Raw genomic sequence first — 23,614 nt, forward strand, 5'->3', positions numbered from 1 at the left:
ATCATATCTTCTACATGTCTTCTTAGAAAGTCATTTTACAGCCACCTAAAAAGCCAGCAGTTCTCCGAGAATTAAATTCAGTTAAATAAACTGCACATATTAGGCAAAATCTGTATGAGCTATCTATAACTATATGAAGGTCACACTACAGCATATTTGCCATGTAAACACAAACAAAGCCAAGCACTCTATAGCTTTGTACCAGTACAGTGGTACATGTTTTACTACCAGTAGGAGTCCAGGAAATTTTGTCCCATATGAGGTAGAAAAGACAGCTTTAGCTAGCCACTCTCCTGCCTTGGCAGCCTAAATTAAATTCAATACTTCTCTAAGCACACTGAGCAATCCTGGAAGTGAAGGCAAACACGAGGAAAGCAAAACGAATACAGGAGGGTCAAGAAGAACGCAGTTGCCTGACACAAAGGATCAGATGAGCATATTAGGCAGGCAGACATCATGAGATACAGAAGTGAAGTCTAGGCATCCTATGCTTTCTAACAGTTGGAAAAGGACACTTTCCTCAATCAATACAGTAGTACAGCCAGACATTGCTCCTTAGGATTGCTCTGTAACCACCAGCCTGACCTCTACAGCTCATGGATCACCCAGTACTGCTTTGAACAGAAATCCACAATATCACCCCTACACACAACACAGGAAAGTAAAGGTAGCCCAAATGAGGCATCCCTTATTATGAAACACTTCTTAATGAAAAGAATACCCACACATTATTAAAAATTATTGTATGGAATCATGTTACTAATAAAAACCCCATATTTCTGTATTTGTTTGTATATAGTAGCAAGTGGCAATTTTTTCCATTTAACCTCCAGGACTTTTTTTCAAGTTAATGCCCATTTCAGATCTATGGATTATAGTTTTAAGTATTTTATTTTTTCCTGCTACTTCTAAACACCAATTATTTTTGTCCTACACCACTTTTATTCTATTAGAGCCAAAATGTTAATTTATTATAGCATAAACTGAAGAATAATCAGGCCTGGAAGACTGATATGAAAAAAACCAAGATGTGCAGCTGTGGTCTTTATGATACTTTGAGTTGTAACAGGCAACAGTACAGTCAAGTGTTTCCTCATAGTGGTTATAATAGGTTCCTTTGATTGTACTATACATATGAAAACACAGATTACCATACGAGAACAGATTAAAATGCACACTTGTTAAAAGATCCAGACATTAAACAATGTAAGGGCATTGTTATTGTCATATTTGTTACAGAGATGTTAAATCATGAACTTGTCACTCACTTCAAGCTACAACTGATGGAGCCACAAAAAACATAACAGAAAAGAACACCAAGACTATAACAACGTAAACTCTTGAAGCTGAAGGCACATTTTACTGTTTCTTTTTTAAATGTGTTTTCATAGATTTTATTAAGTCTAAGTCGAATGCTTAAAGTCTCTGAGCATATTTGATGACATGTCACCTAGCCAATGTCACATCTAGCTGAAGAGGGCAGTGGATTCTCCACAAGAAGACTTCAAATAAGATTAGTTAGATCTGGCAGAATTCCCATGTGAGGAATCCCTCACCTAAATCAAGATCTACTAAATTTGCCATCAAGTTTGTTGCTGCAGTCTGTTTCTTCTCACTTCAGGGACAGATCTAATGCATTTCTAAATATTTGATGGCAAGAAAGGTGAGACCACTAGACTAACATTTATTGTGACAAGTATAGCTCAGGCACATGTACAGAGCAAGTCAGAGCAAGTGTATCAGCAAATGTGTCAGTCTTTGCTCTAGTCATGTGTTAGCTATTGGAAATGTGCTTTGCAACTGAACATTTTCTCCTTTAGGAGAAAAAGAAAATAGTCCAGTTTTATCCCTTTAACCATCAAAAAGAACTAGGATAAAGTTTCTGGTTTGCCAGATTTACATTTTAATGATTTGTTGAATATCTCTGTCCCCAGTCTCATGCAAATAGAGTAAGGATTTTCCTGATCCATGACTCAAGATTTAGAGCTATCCATCTTAACTTGACATTGATGGGAATTGCCCGATTTCACTCCACTGATATCAATATTTCTGCAGCCATTTAAAAATCAGGTAGAGATCTGACCTCAGATATAGTAACAGACTCCTGGTTTACTTCAGCAGTGTAAACTGGAGTCAAATCAGAGTCCATTATTTCACATCATAAGTTATGAATTCATCAATATACAAGGACATTATCAGTAAACCCACAAAACACAACGTGGGCTGTGGTACATGTCAACGTTGCTGTAATCCTGTTAGATTATTTTACTAAGTGCTTAATAGCCAGAGCCAAGTTGGCCTCACAGCCAATCATTTGTGGGAAAAAAAGGGGAGAACACAGCAAAAATAAAAACATGTTATAGGCATCTTGTCAACCTTAACGAACTGTGATTAGCAAAACTGCCTTTTCTTGCTTCAGAGGTGTCAGAATTTATGCTCTATGTAGACACACTACTTTTAAAGCACTGCCATCACCACATGGCAGCCTTTCATTTTAAACCAATTATAGGCAAAATATCCTTTGGCCTATGCTGAGGGATGAGCAGCTCTAAGGGTTTATGCCTCTCTTGTCTCTCATTCCAACTTCACAGAAAGTCTATCTCTATTATAAGATTTTTTTAAAAAGTCAAGCCCACTTTATTTTCTCAAATGAATTGGCCTGAAAAAAACTCTATTAAAAATAATTGAAGATGCCACATAGAATTATTTAAGACTTAATTTCTCTTCCAATTACAATTTCATAGATTGACTTTATATGACATCTATGGACAACATTAAAAAGCTTAATTTTCACCAAATACCACCTTAATGTTGATGGAGCCTAACTGAAATCCATGGTGTCACAAATTACATAGTAGGAGCAGAATTATCCTAAAATTGAAACAGAGATGTCCCCAGCATCAGCTCACAGCTGTTACAGATTCATCTGTTATTTTTTCTGGCCATTTTGCATATTAATTTATGGTATTGATTGTGCAGAGCACTGGGGTGCATAAGGGTTAGCTCTGAAAATGAAATCCGTTCAAAATGTTTTAGTAATTCCTGTCACTTTTTAAACTTACATTGTACTGTCCAGAGTTCTTTCTTACAATATTGATTATTCTGTTAGTTCCTGTTGTGACTTATTCTTACAGATTCTCATTCTTAGAGCCATAGAACAGTACAAATTTCATCCAGATTCCACATAGCAGCTTCATAAAGCCTGCCTTCTAATCCTGCTCATCAGGAATCACAGAGATCAGGTAAAATGTCATCCCCAATTCTTTATTTGTTTTCAAATGCCTTTTAATTAAACACTGAGGTGTTTGAAATGAGGTGAAAAATGTCAAAAACACCTTTTCATAGATCACTGAAAGCAGCTGTGATTAAAATGACAACTATTTATTAACTAACAGCATAAACTCCTGAGAGCTGAAGCAGGAAGCAATGCACATGACTCACCCTAAAGACAATGCATCCTCTATAGGTCTCTCAAGGATGCTGCCACCAGGCTCTTCTGCTATTCAAGAATAAACAGACTAACCAGTAAGAGAATCAGAGATCAAGAGTTGAAACGGGTTGAAAGCTCTGGTAGCTTGTTCTCCAAAGCTATGATTTAGCATAAGTTCCATGGAACAGCTGGCATCTGCATATTCTTGTCAAGATATAGAGCAATTACTGCTTGAGTCTGCAGTAGCCTGAAACAGCTGAGACACAAACTCATGCATCCATTATAAAGATATGTATCCTTTTAAAGCTGTTGAGAAGGCACAGGTTTAAAGAACTTGTGTCATTTGATTCCCAGTACGTGAAGGAAGGAAGCAATATCAAAACAGGAGTCTTGTTTGCTGTCACAGGTGGGTGGAGCTTGACTGTATTCATCAAACCCTCACAGCTAAGTGTCATAGAGATAATGAACAGTTCAGTGCACAAGTGACTTAGGAGCAGACAAAGCTGCAGGGATAAATACATGTTCTTCTTGTGTACATGCACAAGACAGTGTTAGGCTGTCTTGTCCAGTTATTGACTAGCTCTCATTTACAGTCCCGTGCCACAGTACTGCAATAACTGCACAATTTTTCAGATCAGCTCCCCACCCTCATCTCATTCCACACTCATTCTACAAAAAACATTAAATGAAAGAGCAATCAAGTCAGCCACTTATATTCCCTCTATGGTAACACAGCACTGCAGTTTGAATACAGATACATTAAAATTTAATCCTGTAGCATTTATTTTACTTTAATTCTACAATGACTTCTGAATTACTATTAAATTCTTGGTATGAGCTTTATTCTATATACATCTATTAATGCTATCTGTGTGAATAGCAGAGATATTGATAGTGATTAACTGCTGATTGTTTTGCCTATAATATTCATTTTCTTAACATGCAAAACCAACTGGCCTGAATAAAGCATGTTTTTGAGTCTCTAACTTCAGTCAGTAAATCAATATATTGCATTTTCTAGGACTGAGGAGTCCAAATAGTATCATCCAAATCTCATGCAAGCAAACTAAGTGTAAATAAGCTAATAAAGCAGACTATAAATTACAGATATAAAAATGCCTCTTATTAGTCCCAGTTTTAGTATTGTTCACTTGACTACAATCCTCATAGCAAGGCAGATAATCAGCAATTCCATTTAAGTAACAGAAGTGCCATCCTCTCCTTATGCTCCCCCATAAAAGCAGATACGCTTGTAGGTTGATCAGGCAAAGGAAATCGTGTTCAAAAGCACAACTTCGATAATCAGAAATGAATTAATGTTCCTCAGGTGCTTTAAAAGCATCCCACAAATACACTTAAAAATCAATTCAGCTGTCTTAATATGAAAGGAGAACACTTTACATTTAAAATCATCATTGCCCATTGCAATAGGAACAATTGCAATGAAAAAAAAAAGTGTTAAGAACAAGCATAATGTGGTTTGGAATTAAATCCATCTGCATACCATGGTTAAGGATTGCAAATTAAATAGAAGACAACTTCCAACACATCAGATTTATACTGGTACTTGTCCCAGGGTTCTACAGCCTTCCATACCACACTAATCTATAGCAAAAATAGTCTAATAACTCACACATTATAGCAGTTAAAGAGGTTAACAGCTACCCTGCAGCTGATGCAAAGGACAAAGAGAGCTGTCATTCTTACTGGAAAAATAAGTTCAGGTCAAAATAAACACGAATTACTCAATTTATGAGAGGTCAGACTAGCCAATCTGAATGGTCCTTCTTGACTTCAGGTCCTTCACATTTTCTTGTGCTTCGATTCAGTTTCCTCTGGCCTATATTCAAGCTGGCTTGTAAATAGATTTTTATTGTGTCAATGATCATCCTGATAAATGGATACAGCACACAGGATAAGGTGTGAAGTATCTATAAGTCCTCAAGATTTGAGTTCATGCAGTTCAAGATGCTTAATTATCTACACCAAGAAGACTTTCTTCAAGCAAATATCAAGATGCTGTCAGAGATCCACAGGGCATGCTTGCCTCCGTCAATCAAATGGAGCATAGGTGTCTTCAGATATCTCATTTTGATTAGCACTCTTTGCAAACCCAGCAACCCCACTGTTCTTAGACCTGGCCAAGGTCTGTTAAGATACAGCCTTAAAATTGAAAGGCTAGAAGCAGTCAGACAGAAAGCAGAACAGCAATCCTGAAGCCAGACCCATGTGTCTCCACAAGGGATTTGTACTGGAAAAGCAAATGAGCTTAGGGTTTTTTCAGTAAGGTATAGTGTATAGTGCCTTCTCTGAAATATTGGTTAGAGTCAGGGAGGTTTTTTCCTGTGGATTCTATGACAGATGCAAAATAGAAGGATGAGGATATTTAGTGAATCACAAGCAGCTGGAAAAAACATGGTGTCATCCTTCTTTTAAGTGTGCTTTATAATTTTGTATCTATGGGTAGTAGCCTAATCTTCAGAGCACATTAACCAGACCAATTAAGACTCCACAAACATCACTCTGAAAGGAGACTGTCTCCCCAGAAAACATCGACTCTAATATGATCACATTTCAATGTAAAGAGGGAGGAATGAAAAAGGAGAATACCCATGTTTTGACACGCTTATAAATTTAAGTTTTCAAGAACCCAGCATAAAAGGATGTAGCTCCACAAAGAATTTCATCAGTAGGGAACAAGTTGATGTACAAAACCTTTCATCACTGCATAGCTAGAGGTCATTAACACAGAGGCCTCAGGCTAGGGCATTAATTTATCTAGCTGCCAAAAATGAGAGATGTACAAAATAAGCTTTTTATTGCATATTTGAACTGTGTTAAAGTTTGCACCAGGTTTATGACTTGGAGTTTTGGTCTGGCAGGGTTTCTTGGGTATTTTAGAATGTTGAGGGGTTTTTTTAACCATCTACCTGGTTTTACCTGGTGGAATATTTTTGCATTCAAAGACAGTCACACGCAGGTCTGAGACATCACAACTGGATTTGTTGTTGCTCAGAATTTACTAAACAGAAGTACAAAACGTACTAGCCTTAGGTAGACACAGGGCTATAAAAGCATGCATGGTGCTCCATAGCCATGGGACTACAGGTTATCACTAGCACATATCTCTAGCAAGCAGTGCCTGCAGTTCTATGCTCTTCATATTGCTGTTATCATCAGTTTGGTATAGGAAAATTGCTATGTGGAGACACTTCTGCTTTCTGTCTGTTTAAGCTCCAGTAACAAATCTGTCAGAAGTTTAGGTCCACTGTTCTTCTAGATGTGATAATTTTTCAAGATTAAGCTTCCAAAGTTTATTCCCTTCCAGAGTTCCCTAGTACCCCTCTTTCCTAATGATATTCCACTGAGATTCAAGAAAGATACAATTCAAAGCTGTTGGAGGGATAGATTTAAATGCCTAGTAGCTTGTAAACACTGAAGATATAGATGTGGCTCCCAGATGCTGCTGCAATGGAAGGATTACCTTGCTTCTCAGGAGATTAACTCAGCATTTCGCCTTATTCCTAGAAGGTTTAAAGGATCTTAACACTGTAGCATTAAGCATGGAATGGTTGCTATCAGTTATCTTCCCCTTAGAAATGTCAAGTTTAGTTCGTTACCAACATGACAGACAAATTCAGTTGAAGCATTATAAGACGTCAACATGGAGTTTAAAATGGGGTCAGTACTGATATTGGAGAGGGTGTTGCCCAAGAAAGGCTCATGGGCATGACCACTTTGTACACAGTAGTAAAGTATGAAGAAAAGTCAGAATATAAGTTACTTCTATCAATAGTGAATTTAGTTAAGTGTTAAATGTGAGCATATAGCAAGTCTAATTGAACTAAGGGGAGATGGCTCTAAGGGGCATGAGAATAAGCACAGACTCATTTAAAAATATCTGCCAGCACCCCATGAAGAAAACAATTTTATACTAAGATATGTAACTGACACAGAACAACAACAGACTACGAACACAAAACATTAGGTGGTGCAATCACCAGGAATCTCTCCAAAGTAGTCTCGCCTTTATATCCTAGTCCAGCTTTCCTCAGAGAGCTTCCTCTCAAAACTGTCAAATATGGTTAAAAAAAAAAAAAAAGACCAACAGAAGTATGAGGGTTGGAGCTTGGCTTACTAGGAAATAAGAGTAGAAAGAGAAATCATGTCCAATATAGACAATACCCAACTCAGAACAATGCAGAAATCAGAATTTTCTAGAACATGCATCAGCAGATATCTTTACAATGCCACAAAAGACTTTCACTTGTTTCAGTGAATTCTTGCTCATTCAAAAGCAATTATAGTAATAGAACCAGAAATAAGATAGAAAGAACAGTTAGTTGCTTTTTGTTTTAAACAAGAAAAAAATAAAGCATTGGTGCACTGAGATGCAAAAGCAGCCAGTCAAGCTGTAAGGAAGTGCTAAGCAAGAACCAGGGAAAGACATTTCCTTTAGAGTAAATGACCTTTTTAAATTGCCTATCTTTCAAGAAACTTTAAGGATGAAAAATTCTCCAACAGCATATTCCTTTATCATCCTTGCCCTTGTTAATTCTTCAGAAATGCCCTCCAAGACAGAAGGTTGTTAGATCAGCCAAAAATGGCAGACAGCAATATCATGAGAGTCATTTGACTTGCTACTGCCATCCATTCTGGATTTTCCCTGCAAAAAACAACCAACCCAACACAAACAAATGCATGGCTATTCCAATAAGGAAATGTAGATATGAGCATTTATTGTGTATTATAGGCAAGGGAGGGAACAAGATAGCTGAGCACAAGCATTAGTATTGCTGTCTCTAAGTGCTAGACCACCCATAGCCAGATATGTCACTCTTGAGTCACTGCCTTTCAGTCTACTTGGCTGAACCAGTTCATTATCACAGTTATTTGAGTACCTAATAAAATTACAGCATTGATGAAAGGCAACATGCATCTACACTTCCCACAGAAGCATATTTTTTGGTCCCCAAAAAGGCTATTCTACAAAGCCTTGCGATAACATGAAGATAAAGAAACCTTTTACCATTTGAACAGGAAGGTAATTTTATCAGGCTTTTTCTCTTTTTTTAAGATTCTCTGAGAAATAAATTGCAGTTATTTTGAATGTGTTGGCCAGTTGAGTGGGTTTGTAAAATAAAGACAGATGGCAATGGATTACCCAAATGTTTCATTGTGGGAAGTCAGCCATTCGCTGTGCCTCCAACATGATTGTTTCATTTTTCATACCCTGCTTTATTCCCCTACAGCTCACATGCCACCTGCTACCCTACTATGGGGCTACATAGTATGAAAAGATAGTGTTGCAGGTGACCACTTTCCCATCAGCTAAAGGAATAGAAGAGAATGGCCTGGGAAATCCCATACATACAGGTTTCAGGATGATGTGTGAGTATGAGTAGTCAAGTCCCATTTGCTTTGAAATCACTAGGAGTTGGCAGGAGTTTGAAGTCACCAATTTGAAGAAATTCTTGGTGCCTTGGGCAATTTCTGATTTTTAACAAGCATGAAGCAAATCAGGTCAACAGTTACTCAGAGTTGTCTAGGAGCCTTAGTGTCTCTGATTCTTCATTCACAAAGTGATGCCAGATTGGAACCAGATTAAAGGGAAAGCATAAAACTACAGCTTGTGCCTCGCTAGAGACACAGAGGAGTGCGAATCACAGCAGTAATAAAACAAACATTCCAGGATGTCCATTGCTCAGAAGGCAGTTAATTCATCCACTGTCTAGGAAAAGAAACTGCCAGGCAAAGCCATTTTGAGATTCAAAAAAATCTTTGTGGAGAAGGAAAAACTGAAGTCCCTCTCAAGAATCAGTCTACTTCCAGCAGAGTCCTGGCCTGACACCACTGCCCCTCCAGCGCACCTACCCTGGTGCCTTTCACACAGCTCCCCTTCCCTCCTTTCCCAGAGTGGCCCAGAGCACAGCTCACAGGATAAAGCAAATATATTTTCTCTCACTGCCAGCTGCACCCTTTCCAAAAAAATACTGTTTAGTGAGCTGAGAACCAATCACTGTACCACTAATGAGACAAACTTACACAAGTTGCTACAAGAGCATGACAGACAGATTTCTTCCCTTCTCCTCAAGACTGCATCCATTTATAACTTCATTATATCCTCACCTACTTGATTTTCCCCAATTTTTCTGCACAAGCTCATGTTGCCAACTCACTGCAGTCACTTTGTACTTTGCCAGAGCTGCTGCAGGAAGACTTGAGTTCTTTGTGCACAGTTTGTTCTGCAAATTTCTCCATCTAACGTGGCTCTTAGCATGTTCAGGCAACACTTTATTTTTAGTCTGTAATTCGTTCCTCACCTGCTTTCTATAGCTATAATAGACCACATTCAGGCATGTTCAGTTTCTTCCCCATAACACCAAATAGTTCAGTTCTGTACTTTAAAATATAGTGGCTACTTAAAAGCTTTTAGTGTGAGCAGTCAAACCAACCACATAGGATGTAGATCCTCACATCCCTGTCCTTTGCCATCTCTAAACAAACCAAAACAGTCCAGGGAAGTGTAGGGAAGGTGGTATCACTGGTATGCAAGCCAGAGTTCTGTAAAACACACACTGTCATCCACCTATTTGTAGAGATAAACTCAGCCAGTTTGTATCTTCTTTATAGTACTGCCATTGCTGTGCTATATTTGCAGGCTCAGCTTCAGAAAAACTTCACACAGACCCCATTCTCATTTTCCTTCCTTATAGTCACATATAGTAACAAAGGAGGAAAGAGTCTGTGAAAGAAAAAAACAAACAAAACAGGAAACAGAGCTTCACATTTCAGTAACTTTTATGTATCATTAGGAATGTTGTGCAAACATCTTCCTTGCAACTTCAGGAAAACATTAAAATCATCTCCTTGCAAGAGTACTAATTCAGACACTCCTACAAGCCAGGTACCCCTAGTGTGACCATCTTTGCATTACATTACTGAAACTCTGAGTGATGAATTTGGTGCAACTGAGCTGTAAATCAACTGTTGCATTAAGGGATTTCCTGTTAAGAAAAAAGCAGCTTGTTTCTCTCTTGTGATATGACTGAGCACAGGGATCCTGTAGTCTACGTTATTAACACACGAAGATAGATCTATTTTTTTTGTCAGTCAGTTTCACTCATGACCCTTGTGACACAATATGACAAACAGGAAACTTCAGTATAAAACTGTCAGTCAATTCAAACAAACTTTAAAGAATGACAGAACAATAAGGCTGCATGAAATGTTAGATTATAAAATGATTTTTTAAAAGGAGCTCAGAATATGCAAATATTATTAAAAACAACAGATGTGCAACTCTTTTATGCAACACATAAAACATTTTGCCTTTGACAAGATTAATGCAAGGGCTGAGACTTTCAAACAAGCAAGACCAAAATGTCTTACTACCAAAAATGTCAGCTCCACTTCAGTAGCAACCAAATAACTGAAATACTCCAGTCTTTGGGAACGACAGAACTAAGCTGAAGATGCTGAATTAACCATTGTCAGTTTTGAATGGGAGAGGGGAATGGAACACCTTTTCCATGGTGCTTCAGATTTCATTGGATTGTGCTCTAAACTCTTTGCTCACATAGGCAAACAGCCACATTCAACTCCTTTGACCTTGTCAGTCGTAACAGAGGCTGCATTACTGTATTTTTACCCAAGTTGTAGTTAATCAGATGAAATGAAGAGGATCATTAGGTTAAATAGGAGAACATGGCTCACTAATGATAATAAGCAACAGATTGCACAGGACTCGGTGGATAAAATATAGTGGCAGCTATTGGCACAGAGGATCCACAATTATTTAAAGCAGCCTTGGTTAAAGAGAGTGAAGTCCAGACTAGTAAAGCACATAACCCACAGACAGACAGTCATCCTGACCTCAGTATTCACATGTCAAAGCCAAAGCCCAGCCTGAAATGAATTCTTGAAGACAACCATGGATGACAACCTTGTTCTGCAAATCTCTTCACAACTTGGAGACACTGACATTAAATTTCATATTCAAAATTTATAGTTCTTTATTTTTATCTCAAGGAGAAATTAAAAGTTGGCTAATTTACCATGTGCAGCTCTGCTTCGACTCGCTCTATTCTTGATCATTACATTATGCAAACTACTTCATAAAGATCCATAATCCCCTTAACACAGCCCACACTAGTTGATAAATTAAAAATCACTATTGTTTCCATTATCCTTTTAATTGGATGATGGCATGACTAACATACAATACAAAAGTCAACTATTTAATCACACATAATCATCCTGGTTTACAATATTTTATTCACGCCAAGTATTCCTAAATTTAGGTGTCATATTGTCAATTAAGATAAAATTTACAGCTTCCAGCTTTCAGACACACATTACCTGTGAATGAGGAAAATATTGAAGCATGATAGGAATGCAGTGTACAAATAAATACATGCATACCAGGCACTAGATGTTCCAAATATTTTGTGTCGGATTGTTGTGATTCCTCTAAGTGTGAGAGAGATGGAGAGAGAACATGATGAGCATTTGCCCTAATAACAAGGCTTCCTGCATTGGCATCAGCTGCAACACTCCTGGGAAACCAAAAAATTCCTTTCTGCTTCTCTACAAGAGGATAAAGAAAGAAAAGAATGACAAAAGCTTCTACTCAGTACCACATAAGCACCTGCCTTACTAGGTGATTTCATGAGCTGATTCCTATGCTAAATTGAGCACCATATACTGTTGCAGGGGGGGAAAAAAAGGCATCAGAAACTCCTCTAGCAATGTTCTGTCTTCAAGAGAAAAATCATTCTGGCTGAAGCAATTCCCCATTGCAATATTACATTCATTCTACAAAGATATCATCTGGTATTTTATAGTATTTAAGTGACTGTCTACATAAATTATTTGGTTAAAGAACTACACATGCATTGTCACAGACAATATCAAAACAGTGCAAAAATACCCAAGCTTAAGGGGCCCAGGCAGTTGTTTCTGGATCAGAGACAAGGCTAGACAGTAAGTTAATGCTCAAATGTCTTGTCTGAGTCATTTTCTGAAGCATCTCAACCAGAACTACTCATTAATTTTTAAACCATTCTTAATAAATATTGATTTGCTGATCATTTTGAGGAAGCAGTTCTGTAATTTTTTTCAATGAATGTTCTATTCTGGCAGAAAAAACAAGCCAAACACAAAGAAGCTTTAAGTTGCTGGAAAGTCATGTTTTGACATTTTATAACTTTCTTCATTTAGATTACAGGATTACACAATGTTTTCAGTCTTTCCTCTAAATGAAAAAGGTTAATCTCTCAATGAAATTGTCTTGATTAACCTTGGGCATACACTTATAGATTCAGTTTACAAACCATTCAAAGGTTTGAATGTTACCTCCCTGTTCTAAGAAATATTCTTTAAAAGCTCAGATGTTCATCAGACAGAAAAGCTTTTCATGACTCTAGTTCTAGCCCATGTTCGTATTTCTCTTGTCTGTCTCCCTCATGGTGAAGCATTCATGGATTGCAATGTACTACAAGGAATTCTTTTGGGCAGAATGCTTCAAAGTTACTATAAAATGTGGTAAAGTATTTGAATGGTAGAGAAAGCACAGTCTATAGAAGGCTCATTCATTTGGGAGGACAATGTTGGAACAAACTGAAGTACTTCAGTATTTCATAAGAGAAGTTTGAGTGTTAAGTATTACTATACAGCTCAGGGTAAGGGAAGGAAAACAGTATTTTTCATGAAGTGAAAATAATTTACATCCAATTTTTGTAAAGCCATTTCAGAAAGCAGTAGATATTAATGTCTATAACAACACTATTAGAAAAAGACATAGTAATTGGCTCTGTTGTTGGAAATAGTGTGAGTGGCTGAGCTGTGAAATTCCAAAGCACTCAGATGAAGTCAGTCTTCTAAATTTAATGGCTGCCACCTACTAAACAGACTCAAAACCACAGCAGCTGTGTAGAATTGAGGTATAATCTGAAACAAAACAGGAGGAGGAAAATCAAAACACACTATTGAAAAAATAAGACTGCTGAATACCAGAAATGCCAAGAGTCTGATATTTGCCAAATACAGTTTCTAGGGTAGTAAAGAGAGTCTCTCAGTCCATCAACACAGAGAGAAAAACAAAGTTTAGATGGAGGTGTTGGGTACACGAGGATATACGAGAGCCCAGGTCAGGCCCTTTGGTTCTGAGGCCATGTCAGACTGACCAGACAGAGCTTCTCATCAAATAGAAGTTACAAATGAGCTACTTTCCAATCCCATTCTGCTCTACCCTTTAAACAGACTGAAGGAAGAAAAGGAAATCTTCTTGTGCTTCTGTCTGCACTCATTCATTTCCTCCTCAGTCTGGTGCACTCTCTGCTCCCCATCAACTGCTTTGATCATCTCTTTTAAGAGAAGGCTGAAATAACTGAACTTTTGAGCTTTTGCACAGATTGGCTGCTGAACAACCCCCTAGCAGTATCCTCATCAATGTAAAGGCAAAATAGGTTCCCCAAAGTATCAGAAAAACCAAACTCAAACCTGCTGCAACAGGATTCCTGTCCCAAAGGTCAATTGCAGAAGCTTCGATCAATATTGATATACTGCTCAAGAAAGAATAAAAGCCCTCACCAGGACTGAAACACATGAGTGTCAGCATCACCATAGCATGAAAGAATATATAATGTTCTGCTCACATTTCCTCTCTTTCAAGTGGGTGGAAGATGGCTCTGAGCATCCTTAAGTACCTTTGTATACAGTTTCTGTTGGCTCATTTGGTTTTATAGGAATGGCATTTTTTAGAGCTGTAATGTGTTTTGTAGATACAATAAATCTAAATAAGCATTCATAAAGACTCCTGTTTCCCCAGTACTCCTCCTTTTTACATGCCTGCATGATCTCTACCAGAAACATTTAACCTTAATTAGTATCTTCTGTACAATACTACCACATAGTGTTGTTTAAGAACTACATTTATCATTGACTTCTCCCATCTAAAATACGAGGAATAAAAATCAGCATGGCATTACCCATGTTGAATCACAGATGGCTTAATATTGGATGTTGTTGAAAAGACAGCTTTTCTCATGGTTATAGGAATTATTAGGATATATTTTTTTAAGCTTAACAATAAGAACAGATTCACTTTCAAGTTTCAGTCACTGTTGGTGTGTTTGGAAGGTTTTGCTTTTGTTTTGTCAAGAGCAGTTTAAAAGTACATTTAATTTTTTCCTCAACTTTACAGTTTACTCCATGGAAGGTGTCCTTTCTTTTTCCTTCTTGCTCTGCAAAGTCTGTTGAAATGAATAATTGAACTGTTTTCAGTAAGATTTTCAGGAGGGGAAGAAAATAACCTAGAATAACACAAACAGTTACGTAGGAATAGACCAACAAATACTTTGAGTTTGGTAAACAAGCACTAAAATCAAGTCTGCCTCAGCATGAAAAATACATGCAAGTTTTTAATAGAAAATAACTTAGATTTCCCTGTTTATGTTATATAAAGTTCATGCCAAAGAGAAAAAGAAAATGATACCATTTCAATGTGGATCAACACCAGCAACATACCTGAAAAAGCCATCTAGCAAGCATCTTATCAGTTGAAGAGAAAAAGTAACTTAGGTGGTTTGGGCTTGTCTTTGCCCAGGACATTCACAGTGAATTGGACAGGTTACTGCAGTTTGGCTTTCAGGTTTTGCATAAACTCTTCTGTGCCTTATGCTTCTTTCACTCTTTCCTTAGCCTCGGCCAAGGCTGGTGCAGTGTCTCAGCACTGCTGATCCTCTGGGATTATTCAAGTAAATAATCATATTGATTTAAGACATTTCTTATTATGTCCAGGATCAGTAATTACTTGCATCACTCTGGCTTGCTAGCTTTCTAAATGCTCTTTCATTCATAAAGATGCCACAGGTGTTCACAAGTCTGGTTTCAGAGCTAAAGAGGAATCTCATTTCTTTATGCCTACTTCTGAAAGTTATCTCATTGGAGGTTTTTGCCACTATTTCCCATAAAGCAACAGAAGCACACGAAAGCAAGTAGTGTGGCACAATGGATTTAGTATCTGCTTCTATGTATAACTTTTGTGAAAGCCATTAGAATGATAATAGAAACATCAAGTTTTCCTATGGTATGACCATAGGAAGAGAGTGCTTCGATTTCTATTGGAGAAAAACAAAAGGACAACCAGTGCCCACCTCTCAAAATTGTTATTTTAGAAGGAGCCTTTCTTCAACTGAAAGCAGAGGACTCCTTTGGAAAGAGCAGAGTTTTAATTAATGTCTCAGTTTTCAGAGCATTAAGAGTTATTTTTTCTATTGATTTTTCAAGTCAAACTGACTGCTTCATGTACTCAGAATGAAGACAGTGATAGAAATAAATATTGTTAATGAAGCTTCTTAGAGTCATCTTTAACGGCCAAGTCTTTGACAGATGCTGTTATGCTATTCATACAGGATACTGAAGTATTCCTGCCCTGTTCTGTGAAGAGGAAAAACAGAAGTACATGAACCAACTCTGACAAACTTCTGTTTCTCATGTGCAGGGAGGAGCTACTTAAGATAGATAAAAGAACAGAAACAAATAACCCACCAGAAAAGGCTATGTGGAATAGAACTGAAGAGCTGGGGGTATGAAGTGAAAAATATGAAGGAAATACTGAAGAAGTCAGGAACAGGGCAAAGCCCTGTCTGAGTTCCAGGAAGCCCTGCCTGGTTGCTTGTGCTACTGTTCCTTCTGGCTTTAGTCTGGCTATCTGTCTTCTGAGCAACAACAACAAAAAAAAAGCAGCAAGAGGAGCCCAACACAGCCTCCTATCCAGAAAGATTATTACCCAAGTTAGCCTTTGGAAATCATAAAGCATGTACATGCTGAAAGTACCACATATGGTCCTCTTGTAGTTTGTAAGCTATCTACATTAGTCAGAGATTCTGAGTCGTATGGGCAGATTTCAAAGAAGCAGCTTGGCTCTCTTCCCTACAGAACTGCAATTGCCCAAGAATTCCTTCATTCAAAAGGAGAGAGGATTTCTCCTTTTTTCCAGGCACAACTGAGAAAAAATCATCTAAAAAATATACATATTATGTGAATCAAAATTATCCTTCACCTCCAATGCATCCCTAAAGCACCTGTACACTGAGTGCAAAAACCTGTGTCTTCTCTCCAAGGTTGGCTGTGTTTGCAGGCAGGTGAAGTCTCAGTAACTTGCTAATGCAGTAAATTATACAGTGGAAAAAAATGAGGGTGACAGCATCCAGCTGTAACAGCAGGCACACAAAATGTAGGTAAACAATTTAATTACCCAAACATTGTCAGCTCCACAGAGGAACTGATGAAAGATTAAATTTCCTTTTTAATCCCCTTACATTTCTCCCATGTGCACATTTGCCTCCCAGAAGTAAAACCCTAACTTTACGTTAAATAAACACAAATACCGCCTGACCATTCCTCCTCAGCCTTGCTTAATATCAACCTTATGCTCTCTCTAGTATTTCTCTAACTTTTGGATGAACAAATGTGTTTGAGGTAAATCAGATTTCCTTTTTTTCTGGTATGCAGCCAAGTCAAGGAAAAATCATTCTCTGTGAAAGCTCTTTGCAGTTTATAAATAAGAGTTTAAGGCTTAAATAATCACACAGCCTCCAAAATGCTGAACTGTTGCACGACCTATGTCAGCCTCAGGCTTTGATTTGGTTAGCAAGACCTCTAGCAACTTGAGCTGAAACACAAGTATTTCCACTGCCCTTGCCTCCCCCCAAGCTACTGCTACCTCTGAGAGATCTGTTCCTTGTACCTCTTGCTATTTGCTGTACTCCCTTTCCCACGGCTCCTATCAGACAGCAGCAGGCTGCACGCTGTAAGTAAGAGGAGCCAGTTGCTCAGAAGAAACAAAGCTTATGGCTAAGTTTCTGCTAAGCTGAAGAAGCAGATTTTACAATGCAAATGGAAATTGCAGCAATCTTTAAAGAGAAGTTGTTGACAAGCTTTAGGCAAGGTAAAAACAGACAGAAGAAAGCAATTAATTTATTATTTTCGCCCTGTAAAGAACAGTGTCTAGGTAATGGCCCATTGTAAGCATGAATAATACCAAAGCTGCAAGCTACATGGTATAATTTTAACATTCTACTGCCTTTTTTAATCAATCTTATTGATGTTCATGACATCCATAAAGCTCAAAAGAATGGGTTTAGTAAACTTAAGGAAAATATAAGATCTCTTTTTGCGCCTTTCAGTTTCTTCATTATGTAGCCATAATGTCATCGGTGTAACATATTTCACCCTTTTGCCTCTGTTTTCACATCCATTTTTTTCATTCTGGTGTGATCATATGTGCTTCTTTGAAGCAATGAGATGAGTTATGACTACCGCTTTAACTCTACTACCACATCCAAGAGAAGAACATCATGTGCTGAGAGTAAAGCTCAAGCATTGGGGCAGAACTATTACAGGCTCCTCCTGTAACAGTGTCAGGAGCCTACTGACTACCTAGGGTAAAGGTAGCAAGACAAAGTTCTTCCACAGAAGATATGCAGTGTTCTAGTCTGTATAGCATAGGGCATATCAGCAAGCTGTAATGGGCAATATGAACATTGCATGCTCTTCTGAGCCAGCATTTCACTCTGCAGTTGATGGTTTTAACTACATCATCCAATATGGAACAGCTCCACTAGAGGCATATAGATGTCTTGTTTATGAATGGCTCATTCTAAAGAGTAAAGTCCAAAACCCTGCTCCAAATCAGGTAGAAAGGGAATTTAAACGAGATCTTTAAACCACTGGGCTGTAGGGAAGAGAGAAAGAGCTTTGGAAAGACACTTTGAATAAGTGTCTCTCAAACTAGGTGGGAAAAAAAGACACTTATGCTAGGTCTCATCCTATGTCCTTATGTCTTCTTTCCAAATACCACCTTCCTCTCACAAAAACAATAGAGAGATTTAATTAAGAAAATAAACACAGTTTAAAGCTGAAATCTGTTTAACTTTGTCAAAAGTTTTCTGTGTGGATGGACCATCAGAATAATTTTAGACTTTCTTTGCAATGGATACAATAACAAAGGGAAAGAAACAAAATGAAGATGCATGCATGGGGAATTGTTCATCTGATGGATTTTATTTTACTTGGAAAGTTTGTGTTTTACCTGCAAAGTTTTCAAAGTCATCACTAAGCATCTTAAATGAAATTATTCAGAAGTTGTTTGTAACCACATGCTTGCCCTCAATCTGCCTCATCTCAGTTTGTAATTCCTTGGGGAGAATGACACTTTTTTTTTTTTAATATATTAAAAAAAAAACAGAACAGAAAAGCAGAAAACAATGGCTTGGAATCTTGCCACTTTCTTATTAAAAATGAGTATCTATGCCCAAGGAGTGGTGTGCAGACAGAAAAAAATAATCTGAATACATAATTTGAAGCATAACAGCATGCAAATATATTCAACAATTCATCTTGCTTAGGAAGCCTAAGGAAAAAGCATGCTAGACAAAAAGTGTGCAAAGCATTCCAAATGCATCCTGCTACATTCACAGTGATCACACCTTAAACAACAAAGCAAGTGTAAGGGATCAGAAGTAGATTACCCATCTCATAATGGCTTATCAAAGTAGTGATCCAAAGAGAAGGAGATCACAGTTAGATGGTTATCATCAGCTGCTTACAACAGCTTGATCAGCAGCTGTCCTGCACACCAAATTCTCCCAGGCCCTGGACATAAGTCCATACAGCCCCATCATGAAAGGTAGGGATGAACATCTAGTGTAAGGCAGAAAAAAGCAGGAAGTTCAAATGTTCAAGTAGCCTAAAAAACTACAGATAAAGTACTAAACCACTAAACAGACATTTGAATCATTTCAGTCGCCCTGATCTTCAAGTTAATTTCAATTTACATAAAAGTAAGTTAATCAGGTTAACTGACTGATTTCCATCATCACTTAATGATTTTTAAAGAAACATAATGAAGTTTTGAAGTTCTATTTTCTTTGCCAAGTCAGGTTTATAGTCTATTTTTCAATAACTAATACAGTGAAATACGTAGAATTATAAGCTTTCCATATCAGTCAGTTAGCAGTTTTGCAGCTCCCTGGAGTATTTGTACTTTTTTTTTTCAGCTTTATACTAGAGGCACACAGGCATAGCCCAGTGTCTACTGTGTCTACATACACTTACCCAGACAAAAAAAACTCAAACACATTTGCAAATACTAGGGGAGAAAAACTAGTGTCTATCAAAGCTCAAATAGAAAAACTGGCTTTGGATCCAGTCTGAACAGAAATTGTTTTCACCCTGTTCAAGTTTTTCACTTGCTCTCAGGAATTCAATTGTTGCATAACATTTGTATACCTGCTACCTTGAGGAAGGAACCAGGTAAGTCCTCAAAGACCTAAGTATCAATATTCAAATGTGTGTCACTGTCATAACTGGGAAGAAAACCCAAAAGTCACTCAAGTCAAGTAACTCCTATGGCTCTCTGCTGTGGCTTATTAGAGTAATAAAATGTTCCCAAAATTTCACAGGAACTCTCTTTCAATCAAAATGAATTATCATTCCCAAGTCTGAAATATTCAGCATAAGTTTTCCAGAAATCTTTCTCATTTAAGGCTGGTGTTTGTAACAAGGTTTTTCATTTGGATAAAGGTCACTAACTACAATTGGGCAGGTCATCCTGTGCCAAACAGCAAATTGTTTCTTTGACTCTATACAAGATTTAATATCCTGTGAATCAAAGCATAACATGCTTTTTGTTTGCTTACAAAGAGCTTTATCACAAACACATAGAATCATAGTACATGCCAGTGATTACTAGCAGAACAAACTGTAACTGCAGCAAGACAGATAAATCTTTGTCCCAAGAGCTCCAGGCAGTGGGCAGCAGCAGCTACTAAGCAGTGGTAGCAAGCGAAAGAAAAGTGATGGCTTTAACCACGATGGTGGGATGTCCTTTCTCTGTCACTCAGAACATCATTTCTGCTTTCAGTTGTCTAGGCCTCTTCCCACTTCCCTGTCTCAGTAACCAGAAAGGAAATCAGAAGTACTCACCTGCCAGGGTAGGTGTTTTAATAAACATTTCACTTCCTTCACCATTCAAGGGCTCTAACCAAAGAGCATCAATGATATTTCAGTGGGATTGGGATTGATGGCACAGGTGAGATAACCAGGTGTGAGATGTTTCTTGCTTGCTTTGTTAAACCTAAACAGATTTCATGTGTGCTGGGATATTTCTTTAGAATTTAAAGTAAAAGACACTTAATATTCTGCAAGAAACTCTCTACACTTTTACTATTGGGATTGCACTGTGAACAAAGGACAGTTTGTGCTGCTCTTCTAAGGTATTTCAACACCATCATGTGTTTCTATGGATCTATCTTGATTTTTCTTATCTTTATTAGATGATTACATGGAGATATTTCTCTCCCACATCCTCTACCTGACTAGTTTAAAACGCATTCATCTGAACAGTATCCAATGAATGAGTAAAACCTGTGGCAGTGACATTTGTAATGTCAGGGGAAGCACACAGGACATCAGAATTGGATCTAATATCTCCTGACAGTTGTGGCTGATTAAATGCTTAACCTCCCAATTTTTTTTTTTGCAATGGATGCAAAATGAACACAAGAATCTTGATAACAAAGGCAAAAGACAGAACTCATCCTCAGATATTGTAGATCAAGTAAAACCATTTAAGCGTCCATTGAACACAAGCTAGTAAAAGAGGCTGAGTCTGTCATACAGAGCAGCCACAACTCTAAACAGTCTTTCAGGTGTTAAGTCCTTTATCAAAATGTATTCACATTTGGATTAGATATTAGAAAGAACTAAAATATTACTGCAAGAGAGGCTCTCTTAAAAATTAACAGATAAATGCAGTGGGACATGTCAGCAGCTGCAAATCCCACACACATAGCTGCATCTCCCACTCCATTTTAGAGTCCATCACTGTGAACACCAAGTGTCTATTGTGAGCTGAAGGCATAGAGGTCTTCCCAAGCAGAAAGCTAAAAGATACCTCCTTTGCCTACTGCTAAGTGCAGTAGAGTCAAAAATCATGCCAGTACACAAACAGGGACATGGTTTACAGCACTATGCTATATAGAGTCTTAGGAGCTGATTGACTGTAAATAATTGAATCACAGGAAACACCCAGACAGCAGAGTCTTAGTTTGGAACATTTTTGTAAAAGATACTACTAATAATCCTATTATTTTGTTAGTAGTGTTCTTAATGAACTTGTATTCAATTTCAAGGTCTTACATTCACAATGTATTCTGGAAGGCTCAGCTACACTCAATCTTCAGACATTTCATCTCAGACATTTCACAAGCAATCACTGATCTAATTCCACTTGAATTATTCTTTACAGCACAATGTACTTAAAAGGTATCAAAGTCTTAAATATAGTACAACAAACACTGGTACTTAATTTTGTTATATAAAATATTTTCATCTCCATTCCAAAGATAATGCAGATAGCAATTATGATAATAGAGCAGATTATACACTACAGCACCCATAATTTACGTGCTATAGTTCCACCAAGGCAGGCATTCTGTAAGTCTCCATACTGTATGACTAGTAGTAAATTCACTGTTCGACCTGCTGTCTGATATTAAATGTATTCATCCATATTCAAATGAAAACTGAGAAATGTAAGTATGTGACCATGACTGCCTATTAGAATGCATGTCTCTCAGCAAATATATTAACAGTGAGCTTTTGGTTATTAGTATTACCAGGGCACTATTGAAAAGAAGAGTGTTGTTAGCCTCACTGTCTGGATGGGTTCCAAGGCTGATAATTGCTTTCTGCATACTAGAATCATCCCTGCATTTAGAGTCAAGACCTCAAGTTCTCAAACACTGTAAGCTAAAGAAGACTTTCCACCAGCTCGCTGGAAGGACTATCATGTGTTAAATGACTTACTATATTACTATAGAAAGCAGTGTCACAAGCCAGCGTAATGTATACTGCAGAGTTCAGAAGCCTTTAAGCATGATTTAAAGGTGGCAGTCCACAATAGTTTTCTAAAAAGAAATAAGGAGGGGAACTAAGGAACAAGGTACCTTCAGTTCTCACAAACAGCAGTCTTTATCATTTGTACTGTTAGAACAGAGAAAACAGTTTGAAAAAAACATGGTATTCTTAATGACTTGGTGGACACTCATCATATTGCTCTTGTTGATTCATGTTCTTTATTAGTTCAGACTCAGCATGGTGGAGGAAAACTAAAGGACAAGAGAAATAGAAAGACTTCACACTTCTCTTTCAAGAAAGATCCCTTGTTAATCTCAGGGCTTTTTATTTTTCTTTTTTTCTCGACTCAGTTTGGAAAAACATAAGAACAAAGGAAGTGTCCTTACTCCACATCATTGTGTAGGCACCAGATTCTGTCAGAGTGATGTGCCTCTAAGGTTCCTTACAGAAGCTGACACTTCAACAGGTTTTTCAATAAATTTTGAATCAAGTAAGCTGGAAAAGGAAAAGATTGCAGGGAATGGTGGTCAGGTAGGTGAATGAGGCCAGAAATACTGAAGACTTCAGAAGAATCCAAGTTGCACTTGAGCTAAAGATCTTACATATTATTTTAAGACAAGAAAAAAATCACCACTGAAAGGAAAAACTATCTAAGTATTTACAGCAGCCCCTCCGAGCCATCTGCTTGCCAGTACAGGATGGATTATTGCAGTGGTCTTGTGCAGGCTAAACCTACAAGTTAGGATACCTCTTCCAGAAAGGAAAAGCAAAAGAACAACTTAATGCTTAAGGCTTTCATGGATTCTGTGTAGTTTAAATAATGGTTTGCCTCCCCATTTTTTTGCCACAATATTTTTATTATTCCACTGTTTTCTTTTAAAGGTTTGAAAATTCATAAATTCACTCATGTTGATCCACTGAGTTCAAACATCAGATATCTCCTGTAGATACACAGAATTAGTCCAGTAGAAAACCATGCTGACCTCTCTGTTTATTTTACTCAGCCTCAGAAGTAGCAAATCAAAACATTGATGGGGAAAAAAAACAATTGAGGGAACTCAGTTCCCTTGTCTGTGGGAAGGAGGGAACAATATAGATGGCAGACATTGTCAATTTTTTCTACGAAAAAGATTCTCTCCCATTCCTTCCCAAAGGATCTTGACTATATTGCAGGCAAGGAAAAGTATACAAATATAAAACCAAGGGAAAAAAAAATATACACAATAATTTCTTTGGTAATCAGTATAAGACATGGTC

Source organism: Colius striatus, chromosome 18 (genome assembly GCF_028858725.1).
Source record: "Colius striatus isolate bColStr4 chromosome 18, bColStr4.1.hap1, whole genome shotgun sequence".
In the NCBI taxonomy this organism is placed as follows: Eukaryota; Metazoa; Chordata; class Aves; order Coliiformes; family Coliidae; genus Colius; species Colius striatus.